This window comes from Engystomops pustulosus, chromosome 3, assembly GCF_040894005.1.
Source record: "Engystomops pustulosus chromosome 3, aEngPut4.maternal, whole genome shotgun sequence".
In the NCBI taxonomy this organism is placed as follows: Eukaryota; Metazoa; Chordata; class Amphibia; order Anura; family Leptodactylidae; genus Engystomops; species Engystomops pustulosus.
This window is the reverse complement of record NC_092413.1, coordinates 37859891-37882969: the sequence shown is the minus strand read 5'-3', so window position 1 is coordinate 37882969 and position 23079 is coordinate 37859891. Positions and strand designations below refer to the sequence as shown.

The 23079-nt window shown below is 39.4% G+C and overlaps 1 protein-coding gene and 1 long non-coding RNA gene across 2 annotated transcripts in view; one reads left to right on the top strand and one right to left on the bottom strand.

Moving 5' to 3' along the window:
• Positions 1 to 23079, top strand: part of BMP2 (bone morphogenetic protein 2) — a 79871-nt gene that overhangs the window by 23640 nt on the left and 33152 nt on the right. The window lies entirely within an intron of this gene.
• The window catches only part of LOC140121189 (uncharacterized), a 40010-nt gene continuing 23467 nt past the window's right edge, over positions 6537 to 23079 (bottom strand). Inside the window, exons 2-3 of the long non-coding RNA XR_011854041.1 lie at positions 7987 to 8177; positions 6537 to 6728 (exon numbers count right to left, since the gene is read on the bottom strand). This is a non-coding gene — a long non-coding RNA (uncharacterized lncRNA). The remainder of the gene's footprint in view (positions 6729 to 7986; positions 8178 to 23079) is intronic.

Genomic DNA, 23079 nt, shown 5'->3' with positions numbered 1-23079 from the left:
AACTGTTCCTAGAATGAAGGGCCAGGAGGATTTTTCTCTGCATATCTCTTCACTCACCTCGAAAATGTACAACAAAACTGCATGTCAACCCCATTCATTATCAGGCAGTACCTACACAACACCTAGCTGGTTCTCTGCAGTTGCTTTGCTCAGATCCAGGTCCTAGTGTCAGAACTCTTGCCGGATCTAGTGTATGAGTCTCCCAGTCATAGAACCACTCTCAGGTATAGGCCCAGCAGAGGGCTGTTTGCCTCTCTTAGCTGGGAATGTGTGTGCTCAGGGTCTTAGTAGCGGGCTTGGTGTTTCACCAATCAGGGGAGGTGTCTACCCTCTGCCTAAATTCATCTTTCACCCATACACTTACATATGTCTTCTGCTTTAGCTATCCGTATACTATACACTACCATGCTTGGAATTGTTCTCACATTAGCATGGACCTTTTTGAATTTTGAATCATTTTGCGTGCCTTTGCTTGTTTGTTTCCCTCTCTGGTTGTCTGTTATACTATTCTGTACACAAACTAGGGGTTGTAACTGCCGTCCAGATGTCATCTGCGGTTGGCACAGGGTCGGCATGTAAACAGCAACAGAGGTTGTAAGAAGCACAGGGCACAGACCTCTTCCCTGCCCTGACACCTATGCAGAAAATACAGAATTTGCTTTTACTAGAAAACAAATTTGCTTGTTTTTTTCTACTGAAACAATTCCAAAAAAATAAGTAAACCCTTTGGAATGACTTATTAGCAATAAAAAGTGGTCTAATTATTAAACACATTTTAATTATAGATGAACACAATGTAACTAAAGCAATCATATACAAATTGTTGTAGGTTCTGACGTCATTTTTTGACTACCATTAACCATTAACAGAGCACAGAGAAAAAGTTAACACTTGAACTTCATCACCTGTAGATGACCTTTAGATGCAATCAATTCCACTTACTGTTTCCCATAGATGATATGTTGCATACTAAGACCACTTCAGGTCATGCAATGGGATCTCAGTAGGCTTATGGTCATGAATTCAGATCTGATCTATTGACCTATACTATGATGAGAAGGAGTCCAGACTCCAAACCATGATTTCACCATTTCTGCAGTTTTATCCTTCTACTTGATACAATACAAAATACTACATGATAACATACCCTATTCTAAAAAAAAACTATTACACTGGAGGACATTTATGTATTAAAGTACTCCTACCCATGCCTTATGCTTCCTCATTATTCAGCACTTCATGTCATGTCACCAGAATGATGTCAGCTAAGGTTTACATTTGCAACGTCTACCCCATGTATGCACCTGATCACATGAAATCACAGAGCACCTCCATGGACTTCATGTAATCAGATACGTACATGGGGTGCATTTTGGTAATGTAAAGTGTAAATGAGCTTAGATGACACATGTCTCAAGACATGAATGTAACAAAGGGTACTTTGTAAAAAAAATAGGCACAATAAAAACCCAATGGGGCTCATTTATTAAGGGTCCGCTGACCACATTTTTGTCTGGTTTCCTGCCGATTTCCATGTTGCTGCGCATGCAACCGGATTTTGCCGCAATTGCGCTGACTTTCATGCGACACAAATCGGGGGGCGGGAACCCGACGGATTCGGACAACGCGCAGATTTAAAATTCTAATTGTGTCGCACTTACAAGCTCCGGGAAGAAGAAGGTGAACCTCAGCGGGGAAGCGACAGATGCAGGAAATTGGGCGCACAAGCTAAGTGAAACGCGGAAGATCCGAATCCTCGTCGGACAACGCACCTCAGGGATCGCGTTGGGACAGGTAAGTAAATGTGCCCCAATAAGTCAGCACAGCTTTATTTGATTGTGGTTGAATATTGGCAGACAGTTCCTAAGTACTAGTTCCATACAGAAGCATGTCCTAGCAGAGGCGTGGCAATCAGAAACAAGAATGCAGGGGAACGCCAGTGATATGAAGAGAGACAGGGCTGTCAGTCAAAATAAGGGGGTGTGGTTCACTGGCAGCCTGGGAGAAAATAACAGTTCTGCCTTGAATAAAAGAGTCAAGTTTGCTAATTTGCATATCAGAAAAACGGCTGTAATTAAGCTACAATGTCTCAGTGGCAGCTTATTTTGATGATATGGGGAGTGCTTTACCCTGGGAACCATTTACCAACAATAAACCATTGTGGAGAGGAATAACCATGAAACATTAGCTGCTCAGTTCCCCATAGGTTACATATGATCAGTGGGGGAGCCTGTGATTATTTCAATTGGATACTCTCAACAATAATGGATTAAATTAGTGGTCAGTGTTGGACTGAGGGCCCACCAGAAACTTTGTTTAATGGTGGCCTACCCTTTATCAAATCATATAAAATAGAACCTAGAAGCCTCCAAATTTGGTTGACGTGTGATGCACCTCTGGTCTCTAGTATTCGGTTAGAGCCAAGACCCTCTCTTCTTCTGACGGGCCATTCCAACAATGACTATAGTCATTGTATAAAGAATTTGTTGTAAGAAAAGTCTTCTTAGAGAAGGTTAATCCTTGTGGGCCATAAAGATAAGACATTGACTTGTTAACCAAGTTGTCTTGTTATTACATGATGCGCTTGTGTGATTGTTATTCCATGTATTACATTTTCACAGAACATGGAACTTTTCTTATCTTGACTACAGATTCCACAGACATTACTAGAAAGAAAATGTAAATTATGTTTCAAAGTTCATCATGGACTTTGCACAGTACTTTCACACTGCTTTGAATTATAGAACTCAAGAATGTTTTTCGCAAAGAGCAATAGTTAACAGCTTTAAAGCAGACATCATTGGAGGAATGTTATTAAAGTTTTGCGTGGTTTGACAGAGCAGAGCACAACACTAGACTATTGCCGCAGCAGATTTAACACAGTGATGAATTCTAGAGCGCTATGTCTGCCAAATTCTACTTTAGACCTACTTTTAGTTGGTCTGAACTGTGCACCACCATCTTAATCTTTTTGGCACACGACTATTTTCTGTCTCTTTTTCAGAGGCCATGTCTCCTTAGACTTTTTGGAAAAGTGTCAAAAGACCAAAAGCTGTAATAAAGGGGGCACAAGGCATTATAGACATTTTTTGTAGCAAATTATGGCCAAATGGATTGGTAAATACCCCAATTGTCTTGACAAAACCAACAGCTTGTGTCAAGTGTTCGAGAGTACCTTAAACTATCGTAAACTAAGAGGAATGGAGTGACATATTTGTACCTCTTCTCATCATTTTTCCCACTTTTGCGGAACCTGATGGACAAATTTATGAATGCTTTAACTATATTCTTTTAGAAGCTATTATTTTATTATCATAATCGTGGAAGTCACACTTTACCCGGTACCCATCTTTTGTTAGGTCTTCCATTTCTACATCATAAGATGGGAATATTCCTTCAACAAAACCTAAACAATTAGTATTTTAGTGAGTTTAATAAATCATACGAAATATATTAGTATTGCATCACTGCTCATAACTTTACTAACAACGTGATACTGTATACATTATTATTTAATATTTATTATTAATGTATATTATATATAGTGCTATATATATATATATATATATATATATATATATATATATATATAGCACTACAGCCTGGTAGCACTGGGGTCCTGGGTTCAATTCCCATCCAGGGCAACATTTGTGACAGTGATTGTGTGGGTTTCCTCCCACACTCCAAAACATACTGGTAGGTTGATTACATTGTGAGCATTGTGAGCCCCATGGGTACAGGGACTGATTTGGCAAGCTCTGTGCAACGCTGCATAATTTGCATCATATATTTTATATATTTCCTAAGAACCATAAGAAAACACATATTCGGAACCCTACAATCAGAGGTAGTCATCTAATATTTTTAATTTATACGACAAGTAAATAAATGAAACATTAAATAATATGTAGTAAATACATTTTCAGTGTATTTCTGGAACAAAATGGACTGAATTTCCAGAAGTAAAAGTCTATGGACAAGGAGTGATAAAGACACAAAGAGCACTAAATGAAAAATCTTCAGATTACCCCAATAGCTTTATTCAGATCAATAGAGATGAATATTCCTTTATGGTGTCCCATAGGATCCTGCTGAGTCAGAAAAAGAGAGAGAGAGAAAGTCATTAGAATTTTCCCCAACTTTTCATGTGCAATGTATAAGAGACATCATTACAGTTGGTAATGATCAACCAATAAGTTCATTGAGAATTAAAAAGTAAATATAAAGCCAACAGAGGGACATGACCATAAATGTTCTGAATACAAGGCCATGAATCAGCCAGGAATACTGTTGCTCCTCATATCTACACACTAAAGTTCTGATTTATACAAAGTTTATTAAAAGATTTACTGCAAGTACTTTGTATGGTCTCATTTACTACTTGCATTTAGAACCAATTAAATTTTTTCCCCATTGTTACTTATTGTTATTGCTCAGCAAATTGTGTTTTTCATTAAATCAAGTTACTATGGAAAGAAGTGCAAATATAAAAATTCTTATAGTAAATGGATACAATAAAAGACCACAGGGCATCCCACTCATGGGTCCTTACGGTAAACGCTCCAGGAAAAAATGTGGAATTCCCTTTCTGCAGAAATGTCAATTCATCCGAAAGGCAGTGGTCTTTTTTTACAATGGCAAGACACTGGCATCAGAATGGAAAGACTTAACTTTACACATTAAGGTACAGCTTATGCCACTGCATGAGAGGTAAGAGAATTGACATATGTTTCCCATTCTAAAATTAATTTGATCTTCTATCAAAGCAATGACATCTACAAATATCAGCATACAACATGTTTGTACTGTAAGTGTTTTTTGCTTTATTTGAAACAGTTTTTTCCCATTTTTTTAGGCCCTCTTGGGGAATTGAGTCCTAGGAGGTCTGCCTGATGATACAATAAACTGGTCTTATACGGATCCTGCTAAAAAAAATCCATGTACCCTAGGGAAGGTTCCTGGCTGTCATAGCAATACCAATGAGCACCCCCTGCAAACTGTACCCAAGATGGCTATGCCCATGTGCTGCTATCATTTAAACTTAAAGGCATGACATAGGTCAATACAGGCAGTCCCCGGATTATGAACAGGATAGGTTCTGTAGGTCTGTTCTCAAGTTGAATTTGTATGTAAGTCGGAACTGTATATTTGAATCGTATTGTATCCCAGCCAATATTTTTTTGGTCTCTATGACAATTGTATTTTGAAAATGTTGGGTTGTCATGGGAAACAGGATTAACAATAAAACTTAATTGCAGTTGATAATAACTGTTAATAATATGAAATGATATAATAATATGATAACTGTTACAGCTGATCATTGTAGCAGCCTGGGGCTAAAGTAGAGTAACTTATCAACATCCAGAGGTCCGTTTGTAACTAGGGGTCATCTGTCAGTTTGGTGTCCTTAAGTAGGGGACCACCTGTACTAATAGTGGTTGTTAGCAGCAGGTGTTTGCTGCATGATGTAACATAAACACCTGCTTTGTATGGAGAGAACTTCCCCTTGAGTCCGCTCCATTAGCCTTTAATGACGACATGACAAACTATTCTATCATCAGTCATTAAGGTTTAGTAGAGAGAAACCCTTAAAGTGAACCTGTCACAAGGAATATCATTTTTATCGGGTGAAAGGTTCCAATTGTCTATGCTATGCCAATTTAAAAATGACTTTGTCAGCATTCTGAATCACATTTAGTACTTTATAAAATGTTATCTCACATTACTTGTCTCCCTACCAGCACTTCCTGTCATGCACATTAAACAGGCAGGGGAGGGAGAAGAATGGTGTGGAGTAGAGGAAAAATACATGAGACTGAGATACAGGCTCACAGGCTGCTGCAGCTGCCCCCTCACCACACACTGCTGTCAAGGAGATAGGTAATGTGAAACTATGTTTTATAAAGTACAGAAATGATTCAGAATGCAGACAAAGGCTTTTTTAAATCAGCATCGCAGCAGCTATTGGAACCCGTCACCAGCTCAAAATTACATTCCGTGTGACAGGTTCACTTTTAGCAACAAATAATACAAAACTATTCATAATCTTCCAATAGAAACAACAGGTAACTACAAAAAAATCATAAGTTTAGTTGTTCAATAACTTCACCGATTCTTGTATAACTTGATGTAAAATGTCAGATGTGGTGACTCACGCAGACAAGCTCTTCCTCCCCAATGAATCCAGTTTCCAATGTTAAAATAGAAATATGGCTAAATGTCACACACGGTGACTCAACTATACAGTAAATGGTTAATATTGCCAATATCTCTGCAGGAGACCTCCAAGCAGACAGCTCATAAAGCAGGTCTGAGGAGAAGAAGAATTTTTAAAGTGAAGTAACTTTTCATACATCACCGTCTTTAATCCCAAGTAATTGAAATCAGAACGTAACCTTATATAAAAATAAAAAGGAAAATCATAAAAATGGTTGTTTAATTCAATGGAAAAAATAAACAAAGTAGGAAAGAGTTGAAAATCCATAAAAAGAAACACATGCTTCATATGTTCTAGTGCTGGCAATCCAGATACCCCTTTCAAGTTCTTAAAAGTCAACATGCGTGATCCTTCGTTCATTAGACATCATCGGGATAAAGTTGTGACACGACAATACACATGAGGTCACTTGTCCTCCCAGAAATGGCAGATTTGCCCAAAGTAAGGCTTCATGCACCTGAACGTGTTTTGGGGTCTTGTGCTAGTCCTTGTTTGTCGGCCCAGTGTAATACTGCAAAACATAACATAGGGTACATATCCAAATAGCTTCTCTGGCTGTTACACTGTGTCTGCCCTTGCTCCCTGCTCCCACAGTACTTCTTTCCTTTCCCCGGTCTGATGAAATCTCACGCGTTGGGAAGGGGAAGTGTAATAGCCTGTGAATCTGAAGCACTTCAGGGCTCTAGTAAGGTCCCCAACAGCCCTTCCAGCTCATTAACATACTATTAAAATTAGAATTTAGTAGAAAGGTGGCCATGGATAACAGATATAAGAAGATGATTACTGTCAAGGTTCTATGATGACTTGTCTCTGGTTTTTCATTCATAGGTTTGGTGGTAAAATTACTTTAAATCCTATGGTCTAACCTTTGACTCTATGAGAAACCTAATGGTCATTTATTCACATATTTGTATTAGTAGCTTAAAGAGAACCTACCACCACGATACTAGCTATAAAGGTAGAACGGGTGGTAGGTGGATGAATGGGACGTGAGGATAGCCCTTTTTGGGCTAATCCTCACGTCCCGGCTATCCTTTAGTAAACTTTAATGCTGTTATATGTAAATTTTGTTAAGCGGCTACTGGGGCGTGGAGTAGCCGGACATGAGGTTACTAGTCGCGGCTACTCCACGCCCCAGTAGCCTCGTTCCTCCGCCTACCATGTAATCTTCGGCACGCAGCTCCTCGTCCTCATAGCTGTGTGCCCTCGTTCGAACGCAGGCCTACGGGTGCCCGGCTGTAGCACCGAGGCCGGAGTCCCATTCATCGACCTACCACCCGTACGACCTTTATAGGTAGAATCGTGGTGGTAGGTGCCCTTTAAGAGCATTACATGAGCAAAAGTCTCTCTTTGTCCAGTGACTTTGCTCTGTTAATGAGGCTCAGTGGGGAAGATTTATCAGAAGTGTCCGAGAGCAGAACTGTTTTAGTTGCCCATGACAACCAATCGGATCTCAGCTTTCATTTTCCAACAGCTGTTTGTAAAAGTAAAGCAGAGCTCTGATTGGTTTCCATAGGAAACTAGAACGGTTTTAGCTCAGACACTTCTGATAAATCCCACACATTGGGGCTCATTTACTAAGGGTCCGCGGACCGTGTTTCCGTCGGGTTTTCCGAATATTTCCTTTTCCGAATTGCCCTGGGTTTTTGGAGCATGCGATCTGATTGTGGCGCATCGGCTTGCATGCAACAGAAATGGGGTGCATGGCCATTGGACAACCTGACAGATTCAGACAAACCGTGGAATTTAAAAACAAAATCAGCACTCACATGCACCGGGAAGAAGAAGGTGAACTACGGTGGATCTCAGCGCAGAAGCAAGACATGCAGGAGATCGGACGCACGACCTTGGTGAATCGCGGCAGACCCGAATCCTCGTCAGACAGCGCAAAACGGGATCGCGACAGTACCGGGTAAGTAAATCTGCCCCATTAAGTTTATTCAACGCAGTCGACCTTCACCTGCGTAGAAAATAAAACGCACTTGTCATTGTAAACAGCAACTATAAGTACTGTACCAATAACCCACAATCATGTCCTTGTAAAAGTTTCAAGTTCTAAGAGAATGTACAAGTCCCCTTTTTCTCAGCTTGTTGGCCTCAACAAAATACTAAATTAATCCTCTTTTCACCTATTAACCTCCTTTACAACCACACATTGGTTTTCTGGGAATTGTAGTCTTTAGATTCATTAAGAACCTGAACCCACATAAAATGTAAACACCAGGTGGTTTTCTAAATCCTAATTACGCTCCTTGTACTATGAAATCCCAGACATGGTCCCAAGGTTAGTAATGAATCTTCTAGAATACCTTCATTATTAACAGGCAATTGTCACAAACAGATGTGACAATTTACTGCCTTACAGGCGTTTTTTTCCCAAAAGTATAAAGGACACAGCAAAGTAATTTTATTCATTGATAAAGAAAATCTATTTTATGTGCCCTTAAAAAAAAAGTGACCCTGACCCAGGGTATTTAGGGTCTTCAGCACCAGGCATAGTTTTCCTTTTTAGTATACTTATTTTAATGCCTATACATTTGTTCTAAAGTTAACATGAGTTTTTAATTAATGAAGAATATTAAGAGTTTATCAAAAAAATTAAGTATGGATCAAAATTGAAATGGTCTGAGCAGATGTTTCTCCAAATGTTCTGGAATTGGTATAGAATCCCCTCTAGTCCTCTTAAACACTAATTTTGTTTAATTTTCTTTTTAAGTCTTATCTTGCAATGTAACGTGGGTCATTTTTTTACACATAAATGTATTTATAATACAGATAATAATAATCTTTATTTATATAGCACCATCATATTCCGCAGCTCTTTACAAACCATATGAGACATATACAAATATAATATTACATTACAGTCATTTGGACCAATAGGAGTGAGGGCCCTGATAACAAGAGCTGTACTTGGTGCTTCTGACAGTATGATTTTAATATAATTATAAATTGTTATCATAATTATATATAATCAGTAGTCATCTTAGGACAGGTTAAGGAGTAGATGGAGGACAGTGAAGACTGCAAGGTTTCTGTGAGTTGGTGAGCATCAATGGCACGTGGGTTCCGGTATGTACAATGGCTGGAAGGATTCTGAGAAGGTGAAGGTTTATTAAAAGTAAAGGAAAGAAGGTTCTGCTCTGAAAGTGGGAGAATCAGAGAGTTGTGAAAGACTTAGATATCTAGTTAGTGATAAGAGCTGAGGGGCAAGAGGGGAAATAGGATTGTTAGTAAGGATGTCTCCCGTGTGGATGGTTGGAATCTTAAAGGACACCTGTCATCAGGTCTCTGCCACTAGTCCTGTCTTTATCATGTAAATGAGGCTGGTCACATGGTCAGAGGCAGTGATGTCACTCCTGTTACCCCTCCCCTCTCCTCCCCCTGCTCATGTCTGTGTGTAATGTATAGTAAAGCATGGCTAGTGTGTGTGCTGCATCTGCTGACATGCTGCATCCTCCTAATATACAGGTGAGAGACACAGACATGAGCTACACATGAATCTGACATGTTCTGCTGTAACATGGCTGCCTGGAGCTGCTGTATCTCTCCTATACACACACATGCACACACAGGCTGCAGGGGGCATGGCCACCAGCACCAGGAAGCACATCATTATACAGCCTCACATCATTATACAAGCTGTCAGTCATGCACTGGGGGTGTGGCTGTGCCTCCCACTCATGAATAGAGTGGACAGCTTGAATATACTAATGCTTCATTGGACATTTCACAGGTCATTTGCATACAGCTTTAGGACCTCATTGCTTAGGTTTACAGGCATGTAGAGGGACAATGAAGGGATAGAGGCAATGCTCTCTAATGGCAGTTTATGAAAATATATTTAGTTTAGGGGGGTTATTTTGCATGACGGTTCTCTTTAAAGGATCTACAAAGAGAATGGGTTCTACCTGAAAAACTACATCACCTTCAACCTCCAGAAAGATGTGCCATATGGATGACAGTCTACTGCATAATAAAACTAAGAGAGTTCTACTCTTAGCTTTAGACTAATTTATTGAGTCAAACTATTTTTTTCTGTGTTGAGGAGGGAAAAGGCAGTGGTTCTATTTTCTGCTAACAGTTCTATTTTGCTGAAAATGTCTGGATCTCAAGCTAAAACTCCGTTCACAATTGACTTTAAGCATTACCACCATCCAGACATCTTCCCCTCAGCCCACGAAGAAGACTTATGTCTCTGCGTCAAATTTTCTTTTTACAGCATGCAAACATGTATGGATTAATTTATGACATTGCTTACAAACTCTTAAAGTGTTCAATGAAAAAAAAAGATTTGTCACAATAAAGCCTTTGTTCACACCAAAATTCCGAAATTTTGGTCTAGGTCCAAACCTTTCAGATATCTAGTATCTAATTCTAGGATCCAGATATTCTAGGATACTTGATATCCAAAGGGTTTGAACATTAGAACTGACCTATTGTACATCTATGAACCTTAGTATATTAGAGTATGTTTGAAACTTGTGTTTTGACTATGACATATACATGGGAGTGAATACATGCCCAGATATGTCACTATGTAGGCCTTCCTCAGCGACTGGAAGTGATGGAATCTTATCAAGGTGAAAGAAACACATGTGAAAGTCTTTTAAATTTTGTGTTGTTTGTTAGGCTGACAGACCATGACTTAAAGCCATATGTTAAGGGCTCAAAACATGTAGGTCTGCTTACTTGTATGAGATGTACGCCATTTTTTAATATGTTGGAATAAAGGAACATGCTTTTAATGCACATGTACTGTATATTCATTCATTGTAAATAGGTGAGCGGACTCTCTTAGGATGCATTTGTCAGGTCTGGCATATAGTAACCCTCTGATCAGCTTTTGCTGCTGCTAAAGATATGAAAAGCAACACAGAGAACAGAGCCAGGCCAGGTAACTACTGATCAGCCCCCGTGCAAATGGGTGTCCTATAAAGATATCCAGTTGCAGATCTGTCCAATGGATTTGACATATTCTTTGACATATTCTTGTTCACAAGCCATAACAAGTTCATAAAAATAGAAAAAGTATAGACAAAAGTATGTTTTGGGCCAAAAATCATCAAAGAATGGAGAACTAATGAATTGGTGGCAGGGTCACCAGCGGTCAAGGATCACTAATGCCTGTGTGATGCAAAGACCCCAAAGAGATATTGTACAATTTTCGAGAAAAGTTAATTTTGGCTATGATGAAAAAAATGTCTCCAAAAATATTACTGTTGATGTTTCTTTTATAAGTTATAAAAGAAACCCAAACCCATTAAATTTCAGTTGGACCTACATTAGTCTGGAATTGGTAAAATTATATTAAATTACAGTATATTATACTTATGTTTTTGCTTTTCTTTTAAACCAGTTTTAAGCAATCTACCAAAATGGATCCTATCCCCAACATTTCTTCTCATAATTTGAGATGGAGAGAATGGGGCATATTAATTAAGGGTCTGCACACCGCATTTCTGTCGGGTTTCCCGACTAGTTCCGATTTGCGCCACATTTAACAGGGATTTTTGGTGCACATGATCGGATTTTGGCATAATCGTGCCGACTTTCATGCAAATCAGGGGCATGGTACCCGGACAACCCGACTAATTCGGACTAAGTGCAGGATTTGAAATCAAATTGTGTAGCAAGACATGCACTTACAAACACCAGGAAGAAGAAGGCGAACTCCGTTGGACCTCAGCGGGGAAGTGACACATGCAGGATATCGGGCACATGATCTTAGTGAATCTCGCCGGACTTCATCCTTGTCAGACAACGAACCTCGGGGATCGCGACAGGACCAGGTAAGTAAATGTGCCCCATTGTGTAGATAACTTAGCATACTAAAATATTTCAGCTACAAAAGGTAACGTAACTTACCATTCAATGAAAACAATAAAACCATTCTAAAGAAATAATTATAATTAAAACTATATTTCAGATAGTAGAATTATATTTATTCAGTAATATCTGTAGAAACATCTATAGAATTGAAATATGTGATGTTTTATGTCTCTCTCAAGTGACTCTGCAGCTGTATAAATAATAGGCATATAATATTAATAGACACCATAATGTTATAGTTACCCATTCAAACAAATACAGACAAGCCATATGCTCTTCTAATGCAAATATAGTTTCCTTTAATAATTTTCCAAATACAGTAAATACATAGAGTACTTGACTGAGGATGAGAAAGTCCGGGGTTTACAAATCATGACATTCCAGCGGAACGGAGGATTAACACTACATAATGGGAGATGACGTATCCCACTTTAAGATGAGTTGCTGGAGTCATTCTCGTGTCTATTTTGATGTGTCTTCAAAATATGTCTAGTTGGATATGGCAAAGTTACAATTCTTAGGAAACAGCATATCACTGCTCATCCATTCACCTAAACAGACCAAAATAGAGATGGTCCACAAAATGCAGGTGTTTAATGCTAGGAAAGATGGGACAATTATACTATAGACATTCTCTAGTCTATTCTTTAACTTAAATATACCAAATAATAATAATATCACATGATCCAATTCAGAAAATGTCCTTTCCTTGGCTAGTAATAAAATTATACTTCTGCCCAGTACTCCCAGATAGTATAGTTTGACCATGGGTGACCATGGGCTTCAGTTACCATCTAGTATCCATTAGATCAGGGGTAGGGAACCTATGGCTCGGGAGCCAGATGTGGCTCTTTTGTTGGCTGCATCCGGCTCTCAGACAGATCTTTAATAAATAGTGACGGCTGCTGTGTGTGTCATAGACTGATCACTGGAAAGAGGCAACATTGTTACCGCTGCCTAGGTCCTTTGTACGACCCAGGCGCCATCATCTAAGCCTGGGACAAAGAGAAGAGCGTGGGAGTGATGAGGAGCTGACTGCGGGGAGTGCTGGTAAGTGAATATTCTTCTTTTTTTTTTTTTTGCTATGACTAACTATCTTCTGGGAAGCATGTGCTGTGGCTACGTATCTACTGGGGGTATGTGCTGTGGCTACCTATATGCTGGGAGGCATGTGCTGTGGCTACCTATCTACTGGGGGTATGTGCTGTGGCTACCTATATACTGGGAGGCATGTGCTGTGGCTACCTATCTACTGGGGGGCATGTGCTGTGGCGACCTATCTACTGGGAGGCATGTGCTGGGGCTACCTATATACTGGGAGGAATGTGCTGTGGCTACCTATATACTGGGAGGCATGTGCTGTGGCTACCTATCTACTGGGGGGCATGTGCTGTGGCTACCTATCTACTGGGAGGCATGTGCTGGGGCTACCTATATACTGGGGGGCATGTGCTGTGGTTACCTATCTACTGGGGGTATGTGCTGTGGCTACCTATATACTGGGAGGCATGTGCTGTGGCTACCTATCTACTGGGGGGCATGTGCTGTGGCTACCTATCTACTGGGAGGCATGTGCTGGGGCTACCTATATACTGGGAGGAATGTGCTGTGGCTACCTATCTACTGGGGCATGTGCTGTGACTACCTATATACTGGGGGCGTGTGCTGTGGCTACCTATCTACTTGGGGGCATGTGCTGCGGCTACCTACATACTGGGGGCATGTGGTATGGCTACCTATCTGGCGGCCGCCAGTCTTTATAGGAACCCAGGAAGTGGGCAGCGGCACACTGGCCCTTTAAATCCGCAAGTGCTGGGGAGCATGTGCATGTGGTACGGCTCTTACGGAATAACATTTTAAAATATGTGGCTTTCATGGCTCTTTCAGCCAAAAAGGTTCCTGACCCCTGCATTAGATGTTACCTGTAGCCTCCCTGAATTGCTTGAGGTATAACTCCGCCTCAGGTACCATTCTTCATATGTTTTGTCAATGTCCTAGTCTGGAGAATTTTTTTATATTTTTTTTATATTATATGGTGAGGGGTCAGAAAAATTCTTATCACAGTCTTTTCTGTTCCCCTGCCTCACTCCATTGTCCTCTACCTCTTCCTGCACTTGGATTTGCAGCCTAGAGCCTACAATTGATAAATCCCAAGAAGCACTCTTTTGCATCCTCACTTTCATCCCTCCATAATTGGTTTAATGGATCCATACAGTAGAGGATATCAAATAGACCGCTTCCATTTACAATTGGCATGAAGAATGGATCACCAAGGGGACCCCAGGCATACATTTCCCTCCTGGATGATTGTTAGGTGGATTCCTAGCTATTTATCAAGGCTTTACTGGCATACAGGCCTTGAAAAAGTAGCAAATTCTTAATTTTGACTCTTCCCCAGTTACACCACCTCTACGCCAAGTGGACAAGGAACTGACCTGGTGTAGCCTATAGCCTGTACTGTGTAAGCACTAAGGGTTAATAGCTTATCTGGGCAGAGCTGATACTGCCGATGACAAGGTAGGTGAAGGGAACAGCAAGAAGAGCAGAGACAGATAGAGAAACTTCTGTAGAATCACAGACTGGGATAGAGAGACAGAGAGAAAAGGAAGATCTTGTACCTCACTATCCTGTGCAGGAGACATCTGCATTCACTGTTCTATAAATTTCCAGCTCTGCTGTATTCACTGAAACATGACCTCTTTGACTGTGAGCAGGGAGCAGCAGCTCCTCCCCTCCCAGGAGACCGACAAGAAACAAAGTGTAAACAACATACTGATTCATAAGGCTTATCAGCACATGGAGAGGAGGCAGCCATTACAGCAATGAGGTAATCTGAGGGCTATAGCAAAGAAACTACTGAATATAGGTAACAAAGATAATAGGCAAAGTTATTTTACACCCCAAGAGCTATTGATTTGTGTAAAATAAAAACCTTTACAGTTACTCTTTAAAATCACATAGCAATATGTTCTGATACTGATGCGTCTATAATTTGGCTTCTAAAATATGTCTGTGTGAAGGCAGTTTTCATTTAAAGAAAGAAAATATTACAGATGTACGCTATTACCAGGATTTTCATTCTGATGACTTCTGGAGAGGTTGATATAAATTTTTCCAGGATGAATATTAGTCAACCTTTTAAGTCTTTCATCCTAAGATTTTAATATTTTAAGAGAAATGAACAAATAAAAATCAAGGTTCTATTGAAAAACTGTAAATAAAAATATACATATAGTCCTTAGGTTTCTGATTTCAAATATTTTCAAACTTTTTGTGACATTGCTTATTACAGCTCTATGATTTATACAACTTTTTATTTTTCCTCCACGGTCTTTGATCTGTATTTGCGACTTCTCAATCTCAGGACCTGTGAAATGTGAGCAATGTATATCAAAATCCAGAAGAGATGTCAGGACGACGCTGTGTTTAAAACTCACGCGCAGAGATCCAGTGTCAAAGAAGAATCCGCAATATGGCAAACAGAGATTGCGACGCGTTTCAGCTCTGAACCGGAGCTTTCATCAGGCAGATGCTGTAGACATATTTCACTCCAGTGGTCAAAGACCAACTCTCTTACCTCAACTTTACTCAACAGACCATTTATCCTCCAGCCAAAGATGGCTCTTTTTCTTATGGGCCTTAACGTCTTTAAACCATCTCAGAAAGTAGCAGTAGGGCACCTGCTTCTAACTACCAAACTTGCCTTAACTCGACATTGGAAAACTACTTCTTGTCCAAATTTGCCAGAAGTTCTTGAACTTATGAAAATTACGTATACGTTTGAAAATATCTTAGCCCACCATTCGCACACAACCACTCTCTTTCAGGGAAAGTAAGCTGTTTGGTCCCAGAGCCCTTTATTTTAGACAGAATAGAGATGGAATACTCCCCACCCTTTCCTAATTAGTGCCTGTATATACTTGTATATACAGTAAAGATATTGGTATCATATTAAAAAATCATTACAATGTTACCTATTGGGGCTTATTTGCGAAGGGGCGCACAATCTTGAGCGAATCACGGCAGAGTGCATTATCAGCGGACCATGCACCTTCGATGAAGTCCTCAGACCGGGTAACTAAATGAGCCTTATTAGGGGTCATTTACAAAGGGCCCGAATCGGGTTTTTCCGTCGCGTTACCCGAATATTTCCGCGCACGCGATCGGATTGTGGTGCATCGGCGCTGGCATGCACGCGATGGAAATCAGGGGGCGTGGTCATAAGAAAACCGACGGATTCAGAAAACCGAAGTGTTGCTTGACACGCACTTACCTGCACCCAGCGTAGGACGGTGAACTTCAGTGAACTCCGACTGAATTCAGCGCAGCAGCGACACCTAGTGGACATCGGGCGCACTACCCTAGTGAATCGCTGGAAGACCCGAATCCTCCACTGAGAACGTGCCGCTGGATCGCGACAGGACCGGGTAAGTAAATCTGCCCCATTGTGTCACACGTACCTTGTCAAATATTGTAAGCTCTTGTGAACAGGACGGTTGCTTCCTAATTATTGATATGTTAATTGTTTGCAATTTTTTAGCAATTTACCAATATATTTCTACATCTCTACTTGCTGTCATTCAACAGGAAGCTTCATTGTTTACTTCCTGTGGATAAAAACTGATCCCTGGTCATGTAATGTCACACAGAGGTATGTCTCTTTATAACACGCAGCTCCAATTATTATCTCCGATACTAATAAGCTGAGCACCTGTGGGACATCACATGACCATGGCGCAGTTTTTAGCCACAGAAAGTAAACATTGAAGCTTCCTGTTGAATGACAGCAAGCATAAATCTAGAAAACACTGAGGAATTGATACAGAAATTGTATTGAAAGATTTTATAACTTTTCATTATACAAACAATTTTGTTTGCTGAAAGTGGACAACCCCTTTAAGTGATGATGAAAATATTGGCACTATATAGACAAACATATTATAATTTCCTTTTTAAGTTCTCTTGACTTATTTTTACTATATTCATGAGCTTTTCCATGTAGAGAAAATGTTATTGAACTTTCCCCATTAAGTGGTTTTACCTAATATTCCTGCAAACATGAGACCGCGTAAACTTAGCGATTTACTGAAAATATACAATATATATAGTAAAATACCTGTCTTTTTTTTATAAGAATAACTTTGAGCTATTTTTTTATATTTCACTTGACCTGCTGTATGGTTTTAGAGTAGGTCAGAATCCACCAACCTCCTTTGGGCAGAAGTGACATTATAACACCTGCTATGAATCACTGTTTCTGTGATGTTCTCAAAAGTTTGATATTTGGATAAAATTTACTTGACACAAACTTGTAGCCCGAATTCTTGTGAAGTCACCCATTTCAAATAAGGTATAAATCAGGACAGGAATAAAGGAACGATTAAACAGGACAAAAACAAGAAGATTCAGCTTCAGCTTTTCCTCCGTTTAGAAGGTAAATAGATACAATTACATCAACTTAAAATTTCTTCGAAATTACAGGAATTTTTAAATTCTGTTAGAATAATATTAGCAAAATTTAAAAAGAAGATGATATTTAATCCAGGGTGTTGATTCAATAGGTGATCTTAGTTAGTTTTTAGCTTTTTGCACATTGTCAAGGAAATGTTTAGTCCATATGTAGATGATTTTCTTGTATCTTGGTAAAACTATATATTTAGATTATCATATACAGGCAGTCCCCGGGTTACGTACAAGATACGGTCCGGAGGTTAGTTCTTAAGTTGAATTTGTATGTAATTCGAAACTGTATATTTTATAATTGTAGATCCAGACCAAAAAAAATTGTCCCCAGTGACAATTGGAGTTTAAACATTTTTTGCTGTAATGGGACCAAGGATTATCAATAAAGCTTCATTACAGACACCTTACAGCTGATCATTGCAGTCTGGGACTATAGTAAAGCATTCAGAGAGCTTCACCAGAGGTCAGAGGGATCTGTCTGTAACTATGGGTTGTCTGTAAGATGGGTGTCCTTAAGTAGGGGACCGCCTGTATATATAATGTATACATATATAATCATGTGAATGTATATTTTATTTTTGATTTTAATCATATTTTATTGTGGATTTCCTTAAATAGTGAAACATTTTAGCACATTTTGAAAACCTTGAATAAAATATTCATACAATAATATATTAATATTAAAAAGCAAATACTTTTTAGAATTATGATAATAATAAAAATGTAATATTTTTGTGTGCACAAATATGTGCCATGAAAATAAAGATTTTATCCAGTCTTTGTTGAAGAATATGGTTAATATTCTTTCCTACTTTTGTTTGCATCTTGATTAAGAGTTTAAAATATTAGAATTAAAATTTGAGCAAACTTTTTTTAAAAATGTGCTGGAAAGTATGTCTCAACCAAACACAACTTTTTTTTAATATAAAATGTTTTAATTCCTATAGAACCGTAGGCAGGAGCTGGATGTAGATATACTTATGCCACAATCCAATAAAAATTGAACTTTAATGATTGGAAACTTTAATTACATCTGTTTAATGAAATCTGGGAGAATAACTGCTTTTAGGATACTTGGAATGATGGAAGGATTTTTTTTTTCCAGTTGTCATGCCAAATGTGAATCCTAGCCCTGTCACATCACATCTACCAGTAGGTTAAGTTTGTGGAAAAGACATGAGATTACAGATGGTTACTGAATATGTATTGCCCACAGATGAATTCTTCATTTCGGCCCCATAACCACTTTTTTTTTTGTGGAAGGTTTCATGGGATTTACCGATGAGAAAAATCTAGACTAGTCTGTATTTATTGTTCAAGTATAATAATAAAATGTACATTTTTTTCCATTTGAGACAATGAATATATTATTATTTTATTATAGAAATGAATTGAAAACAAATTGTTCATCTATGTAATATTATTATTTGTATTATTTATAATAATAATAATAAGAATAAGAATAATAATAGAGAAACAAATGTTCTGAAAGTAATGGCTGGTGAGAAAATATATACATCTATTGTCCTGGTATCTGGAGATGTGTGGGAAGCATTTATATTATGAGGAGTGATGAGAAGAAGTAAATGGTAGCAAAAAATCACAAGGTAACAAGTACAAATAAACAAATGAGATTATTTATTAGATTGTGTGGGGGGATGTGGTGAACAATTTTCTAACATACTTCATTAACAAATTCTGCTTAGTTTGTAAAATAACTCCCTCCCATGGAGATGAATATCCAGTATGTACAGTGTGTGTTTATGGAGGCTGCATGAGCTCACAGCTAATCTCCCTGTGTATGGTTAAACAGCTCTGAGATGGGAGGATTAACCCCTTTCTTTTTCAGCTTGATCTTTGAAAATAATGCTCATATCATACTACAGCACTCACAGCTGTGTAAAAAACAGGAGAGAGAGACTCATGCTAAATCTATTAGACAGATTTGCCATCGCAGCGTGGAAGTAACATTGTGACTACGGGGCACATTGCAGCTTGTTTCTTTACAAACTAAGGCTGCATTCACATGAACGTATGGGGGACGTATATACGACCGGAAAGATGTCCCTATTTCATGCTCTATCTCTGGTCGTAAGAACGGCCACGGGGCTCTATTGTCTATGGTGAGGGGAGGGGTGAGCAGCACTTACCTCCCCTCCTATCTATGGTCGGGTGGGCATACATTCATGTGAATGCAGCCCAAGTAGAATTTCTTAATGAAGTATATTATAAAAATGTTCACAACACGCCCCAAAATTAAAAAAAAAAATTATCTGAAATGATGGTTACACTTTAAAGGGACTAGTATTGCATGGTCAAGATTGCTGATAAAATATACACTGAACGCATATGTCTATCCTCACTAACAATTATAAATGCTCGGTGACTGATACTGTTACAGGCAGTCCCCGGGTTACATACAAGATAGGGTCTGTAGGTTTGTTCTTAAGTTGAATTTGTATGTAAGTCGGAACTGTACTTGAACTTTTTTGGTCTCTGTGACAATTGGATTTTAAAAATGTTGAGTTGTCATAAGAACCAGGATTAACACTAAAGCTTCATTATAGACACATCTGATAACTGTTACAGCTGATCATTGTAGCCTAGGGGTAAAGCAGAATAAATTACCAATATCCAGAGGTCCGTTTGTAACTAGGAGTCGTATGTAAGTCGAGTGTTCTTAAGTAGGGAACCGCCTGTATTTTAAATTTTAGCTGAAAATATCACACCCTTTATTCCACACTGCTGGTTTTAATATGTGAGTGCTGTTAGATATAGAATATATGCCATTTACATTAAGACAATCTGCCCCGCCATTTATATATGAACTCATTGACCAATACCGCCACACATAGGGGCTCATTTACTAAGGGTCTTTATTGTGCACTTTCATCGGGTTTCCCGATGATTTGCGCCGAATTGCCCCGGGATTTTGGCACACACGATCAGATTTTGGCGTATCGGCGCCAGCTTTCACGTTTCAGAAATCGTGGGGACAACCCGGTGGATTCAGAAAAACTGCAGAATTTAAAAAAGAATTTGTGTCACAAGATCAGCACTTACATGCACCGGGACAAAGAAGGTGAACTCCGGAGTTCAGCGCAGCAGCGACACCTGGTGGATATCGGGCGCACGGACCTTAGTGAATCCCGGCAGACCCTAATCCTTGTGACTGGACCGAGTAAGTAAATGATACCCATAATCTCCATTCCTCACAGGACCTTCAGCTTCACTCTATTACCATCTGCTCTTCCCACAAGCGTATTCAGGACTTCTTTTGTGCATCCCCCATGCTCTGGAACCCTCTACCAAAATGTGTCAGACAGTCCCCCACTTTCCAAACCTTCAAATCTAACCCTGAACACCCTCCTGTTCAGGACCACCTACAACAAACAATAACTGCTCTGCTCCTCACCTTATGTCTACATTGACTCCCAATATATATTGTGAGCCCTCAAGGGCAGGGTCCTCCTTTCACTTGTCTCGTGATGACTCTAGTTTTGTATTGTGAACTTGTATTTGTTCTTATTTTAATGTAATGTATGTGAACCCCTTTCTGATTGTACAGCACCTCGGAATTAATGGTGCTCTATGAATAAAATATAATAATAAGACACTTTGAGTGACATTACCATGTGGTCAATAATTGTATGGAGAGGGGTGAGAAGTGAAGAGATGCATATATGCCACTAAAGTCAATTCTCTATCTGCTTTCAAGCCACATGTAATATGGTGACCTTATCTTCCCCCTTCCTTGGTCTTTGTAACCCCCTTTTGTTTTCCACGCATATATCTAGGTTGTGATCCATGTGCATGGGCTTACCTTATTATTGTCTCAACCTTAGGCTATATTCACTCTGCCGTTGCCCGCCCGTACCGTACCGTAGCGGGCAATGGCAGTGTACGGGGAGAGGAGGAGGAGGTGAGCGCAGCTCACCCCCGCCCCTCTCCATAGCAACCTATGGCGCACGGCGCCGTATTACGGGAAAAGATAGGACATGTCCTATCTTTTTCCCGGGTTCGGAACGGTACGGTGCCGCACGTGTGCTGCACCGTACCACTCCCGTAGGGTGCCGTGCGCCCATAGGAGTGTATGGGGGACGTATATTGGCCGTATATATGTCGGCCGTATATACGTCCTCCATACGTTCGTGTGAATGTAGCCTTAGGGATACTTGTGTGTGGTGACTTGTATAGGGATATACTGCAGGAGTCCCTGTCTCATCTAGGGCATTTATACAGTAGCTATTATTACCTTTTGATCTGTGGGAATTGATTGCAGATTTTTCAAATATTTGTGGCTGAAGGTGGATCGACTTATTTTGTCTTGATCCACTTGTTGTTTCTTTATGTGTGTTCCCACACTTTTTAATTGTTTTTAAGGCTTCTTTGATGCATGGTATTTGTTTAATGATTTTTCAATAAAATATATATGTATTTCATGCCTATGCATACTAGCTTTTCTTCTTTGCCGTGTCTTTCAAGTACACTATTCACAACAATACTGCTCTCCAGGCTACTTGTGAGGGTGCCACAGAGTGTTCGCAGAATGAATGTAAAATAAGAATTACAAGTCATATAATGACCAAATATATTAAATAATAAAATAATTTTTCATACCCATACATGTAACATTTTCAGTATAAGATTGTGTGTTTATATAAAAAGAGTATTACTATTTATGGCTATTTTATGACTTGTATTTTATATTTTTATCATTATTCCACTACACAGGCTCCTTCACTAATGTCCTCAGAGCTAATGGTTGTAGATTATGTACTATGAGGTCTCCATATACTACATAGAGAAAAAGATAGAGCTCCTACTCCAATATGTGTCTGCAGCCTGTCCTGCAGAAACATGAAGGACATTATACAGCAATAATGTACAGTGTAGTTCTGATCTTTGTGTGTTTCTCCCTTCATTTCATACATCCTAACTATCAGAAACTATTGGTCCCATACACATGACTGCTGAGAAAACATAGAGGTCCCAAATCTGTTAGTAAGTCTTCATATACGTTAAGTGGTCATAGGGTTTCCTCAAAGTAAGTAGACCGATATGAGCTTGCTTGAAAAGAACCCTGGCATCAGGATCATGCATTTTCACCCAATGACACATTCGCATAGACATTTCAATATGAATTCCCAATCTGCCCTCATAATTACTGGTTCCACATTTGAAGGTATGTATAAGTATACCTGGGTCCCTGTCATCCAACTGAATTGAGTCATGGCGGCTTTTGTGCAAGACTGCAAACCTGCAGTGTAAGAGCAAGGTCTTATGTCCAGATGCCATTACACACAGCAGACAGCTAGGGAGAGCTGCTCATCGTAATGTCAATCAATTAGGCAGGGACTTCTGAAAAAAGCAGCAATTGCCCTTGTCTGGTACATAGATGTGGCTCCTTATAATGGGGACTGGTGAAAATCTGAAATAATTGCCCTTATAAGGGCACTTTGAAGAATTGTATCAGTGCAGAGTTATTCTTATTCTTACACAGCAATATTTGCAAATACCAGAGAGGATTATTAGCATTTTCTGCATCATCCAGCAAGATCATGAAG